Source organism: Oncorhynchus mykiss, chromosome 7 (assembly GCF_013265735.2).
Source record: "Oncorhynchus mykiss isolate Arlee chromosome 7, USDA_OmykA_1.1, whole genome shotgun sequence".
NCBI lineage: Eukaryota > Metazoa > Chordata > Actinopteri > Salmoniformes > Salmonidae > Oncorhynchus > Oncorhynchus mykiss.
In genome coordinates, this window is record NC_048571.1 from 72,577,817 (window position 1) to 72,582,410 (window position 4,594).

Consider the following 4,594-nt stretch of genomic DNA (forward strand, 5'->3'; position numbering starts at 1 on the left):
ATGAAACATGTTCAATTTGGTTTAAATAATGCAGAAATACAGTGTTAGAGAAGAAAGTAAAAGTGCAATATGTGCCATGTAAAAAAGCTAACGTTTAAGTTCCTTGCTCAGAACATGAGAACATGTGAAAGCTGGTGGTTCCTTTTAACATGAGTCGTCAATATTCCCAGTTAAGAAGTTTTAGGTTGCAGTTATAGGAATTATAGGACTATTTCTCTATACCATTTGTATTTCATATACCTTGACTATTGGATGTTCTTATAGGCACTATAATCTCGGGAGTTGATAGGCTTGAAGTCATAAACAGCGCAGTGCTTCAAGTATTGCGAAGAGCTGCTGGCAAACGCAGGAAAGTGCTGTTTGAATGAGTTCTTACGAGCCTGCTGCTGCCTACCACCACTCAGTCAGACTGTTCTATCAAATCATAAGACTTAATTATAATATAATAAACACACAGAAATATGAGCCTTAGGTCATTAATATGGTCAAATCCGGAAACTATCATTTCGAAAACAAAACGTTTATTCTTTCAGTGAAATACGGAACCGTTCAGTATTTTATCGAACGGGTGGCATCTCTAAGTCTAAATATTGCTCTTTGTGACGTAGAAGTCCGTCACTGGCCGCGGGCAGCATTTGGGTCTTTAACGCACACACATATTCATCACTCCTCCCTGCGCCATTATACCATAAGTTAACAATGTGGGTCGACACACAAATTAACTTCTGTCTTGGTGCAGGCATTTCACACATGTCAATGTTCATATTTGAGAGATACAATAATTATTATACTTATCAATGTTGTGGATGAGCGCATTGTTTGTTTGTTCTGTTCCTCTCTCTCCATCTCTGTAGCTTCCGGGTATGCTGGAAAAGGACCCGAGCTAAGGGAATTGGGTTGGCTTTATAGTGCCTGTCCCAAATGGCTCATTAATGCATATGGGCATATTGAAAGATATTGTCAGTAGTGATGTAATGTTGTGAATGTTATGTTGTGATATTGTTTAAAACCGTGTTGCAATGTATATCCTTTAGTATGTTTAGTTCATGGAAAATGTAGGATTGTATTGTTAATTGATTAATTAATTAGGGTTAATTGTTCTGAGGGGAGGGGCTAGCCCTACAAAAGGAGCCTCTCTCCAGTCTCTAAAGAGGGCATTTTTTGGATTGAGCTGTGGATGGGGCAGCATTGTTTTTAAGCTGTCCCATAAGGTAGACGTTGATGGCAGTACTGTTGTTTTTGTTCCGGAATCACTTGTAAATAAACACCTTTGCACAGAAGAACTTTTGCGGCTCCGCCATCTTTTTATTTTGATAGAGGTTAGGTTATCCAGTTTAGCCTTCTGGCCTACTCTACGTGACACTCTTACATTGCACAACCTTCAATGTTATGTCATAATTATGTAAAATTCTGGCAAATTAATTACTGTCTTTGTGTAACGGATGTGAAACGGCTAGCTTAGTTAGCGGTGCGCGCTAAATAGCGTTTCAATCGGGGACGTCACTTGCTCTGAGACCTTGAAGTAGTGGTTCCTCTTTCACTGCAAGGGCCGCGGCTTTTGTGGAGCGATGCTTAACGATGCTTCGAGGGTGACTGTTGTTGTGTGCAGAGGGGCCCGGGTATGGGCGAGGGGACGGTCTAAAGTTATACTGTTACATTGATGCTGTTGAATCGGATCACTGGTTGCTGCGGAAAAGGAGGAGGTCAAAAGGGGGGTGCGTGTAACGGATGTGAAACGGCTAGCTTAGTTAGCGGTGGTTCGCGCTAAATAGCGTTTCAATCGGTGACGTCACTTGCTCGTGGGTGTCAGTTGTTGATGTGTGCAGAGGGTCCCTGGTTCGCGCCCGGGTATGGGCGAGGGGACGGTCTAAAATTATACTGTTACATTTGTTAGGAAGAGTCCGGGCGGCCCAAACTGCTGCTTGCACAGAACGCAAGAGAGGTGACACAATTTCCCTAGTTAATATTGCCTGCTAACATGAATTTATTTTAACTAAATATGCAGGTTTAAAATAATATACTTGTGTATTGATTTTAAGAAAGGCATTGATGTTTATGGTTAGGTACATTGGTGAAACGGCAGTGCTTTATTCGCGAATGCGCTTGTTAAATCATCACCCGTTTGGCGAAGTAGGCTGTGATTCGATGATAAATTAACAGGCACCACATTGATTATATGCAACGCAGGACAAGCTAGTTAAACTAGTATAATAATCAACCATGTGTAGTTAACTAGTGATTATTTTAAGATTGATTGTTTTTTATAAGGTAAGTTTGATGCTAGCTTGCAACTTACATTGGCTCCTTGCTGCACTCGCGTAACAGGTGGTGCAATGTGATCGGTGTCCAAAAATGCAGATTACCGATTGTTAAGAAAATTTGAAGTCGACCTAGTCTGTACGGGGGATAATTTGATGTAGGCCTCATAAAACATTGTGTACTTCCTACAGGTTAGTGTTATGCTGTGTTCTGTGTTACACAGTGTGTTCGTGTGGGCTGAATCATGTTGGCTTGGGCTATTATTCTATATTTTTTTGAATGTGTGCCATGATACCTTTCCCCTTTCGCACCTCAGGAGAGGCAGTGTGAGCGGACTGACTCTGAAGCTGATCAAGGCATCAGTGACAGAGATGCTGGATACTGTCTAATGACGACTATGTCAACGTGGCCAGGGTGCGTATGTCTGATAATGTGGTACTTTCGTTAAACCAGGGATTGATATTTCATTGGTTATACATTTTTTAAAATATATATATATATATATATATATATGTGATACATGGATATCAACATAAAACATGTTGCACAACCTTAAACAACACAACAAAACACTATCATATGACGGTTATACATTTGTTAATAATCAACCCCTTCCCTTCCTCTCTCTCTAACCCACTGTCTTTATCTCTCTAACCTGCTCTCTCATAGTCTTTCTTCAAACTCTCTTCTGCTCTGTCCTTCTCTCTCCTGCCCTATTTCAGTTTAATGAGAAGGCAGAGGCAGTGGTCCCTTGCTTCAAACACCTGGTCCAGGCCAACGTTCGCAACAAGAAGATCTTCAAAGAGACTGTGCAGATCATGCAAGCTAAAGGCACCACAGACTGCAAGTCTGGTTTCCACTTTGCCTTCAATCAGCTACTAAATGTAAATGACTCAAAGCTCAACACTCTGAATGACCGCACTATGGACTAGTGATGCCCAATTCTTTGTTACTACTATAAATTACATTTAATTATAGATAACAGACCAGTAGAACATATAACAGTGGCTCTCTAGGAGTAGACAGTGTTATATATGGAATGGGTGATCCTGTTTGGCTTAGTTGGTAAGAGTGTAACAGTTTTTAAAGTACTATGTGAATTTCACCAGGTTCATATATTAATATGTCGTGTTGATTTGTTATTATGCATGCTTGCATCCTGGGAGAAGGGGAGTGTGTACTCGTGCTCAAATCATTGATCTGCAAAGTCCACGTTGATGCACTGGGAGGTAGGCACGCTTTTTCTGTCTTCAGAAAAGTTTGATTCTTTTAAGTACAAAGTCATACACACAGTGTTTTGTTCATGAATAATAATGTATATTTAGAGGTTGTTAATGAATTAATTATAGGAGAAACGAGACCAAGATGAGACTCTGGACAAGGCGGATACGGTATATTTGAGGCATTTTAATCTAGCATAGTAATATCTGGCAAACGTGCAGCACGGCTCCTATCGTCCACTCTTAGGGAGGTTTCGGAAAAAGAGGGCGTAACACATATTTGGGCAGTACATTTATACATTGAAATGACGTAGGTAGATTCTAGTAGTCCTGGCTCCTGGTTGGTTGTTCGTAGGTGATAGACAGTCCTCTCCAGCCTGTTGTCTGTATCTCATTGGTTCTTGACAGAGTTCTTTGTCTTTGTAGCCCATCCCAAAGGGTTTGGAGCAGTGTATATTCATGGGTTATCCATGTGTTTAACAACAGTCCGTGAATGCGTCATTACATGTTTTAATATGTTATTACAACAAGGTCACTCGTAAGTGGATGCACTTGTAATTGTACTTTTTAGGATGATCTCAACATTCTGAATTCAACATATGGTTAATAGCTAGTTAAGGTATTAGCAGGCTATTGTATGTGTGAACGATGGCTAGCTCCTCGAATGATCCCAGTCCCTCCTATTGTGCATCTGTTGTAGAAAGAGGCGACGATCCGCAGAACAGATGTGCTCTACAAACGTTTTATTTCCTTTTGGATGCAGATGCACGATGCAGAGAGTGAGTTCTGCTTAATTAAAACTACCTGATCAATCAATCAATCAAATTTATTTTATATAGCCCTTCGTACATCAGCTGATATCTCAAAGTGCTGTACAGAAACCCAGCCTAAAACCCCAAACAGCAAGCAATGCAGGTGAAGAAGCACGGTGGCTAGGAAAAACTCCCTAGAAAGGCCAAAACCTAGGAAGAAACCTAGAGAGGAACCAGGCTATGTGGGGTGGCCAGTCCTCTTCTGGCTGTGCCGGGTGGAGATTATAACAAAACATGGTCAAGATGTTCAAATGTTCATAAATGACCAGCATGGTCGAATAATAATAAGGCAGAATAGTTGAA

General features: G+C 40.8%; 1 long non-coding RNA gene across 3 annotated transcripts; it reads left to right on the forward strand.

Annotated features, from left to right (window-relative positions):
- The first annotated feature begins 1,885 nt into the window (after nucleotides 1-1,885).
- LOC110528446 lies at nucleotides 1,886-4,370 on the forward strand. Of its 3 annotated transcripts, XR_005052659.1 has the most exons (4): nucleotides 2,224-2,450; nucleotides 2,576-2,673; nucleotides 2,929-3,586; nucleotides 4,011-4,370. It is a non-coding gene; the product is annotated as an uncharacterized LOC110528446 (long non-coding RNA). The 3 variants fall into 3 exon arrangements; XR_002474254.2 differs by lacking the exon at nucleotides 2,224-2,450 and adding an exon at nucleotides 1,886-1,942 and having other exon boundaries at nucleotides 2,929-4,350; XR_002474255.2 differs by having other exon boundaries at nucleotides 2,226-2,450; nucleotides 2,929-4,350.
- The last annotated feature ends 224 nt before the right edge of the window (nucleotides 4,371-4,594 follow it).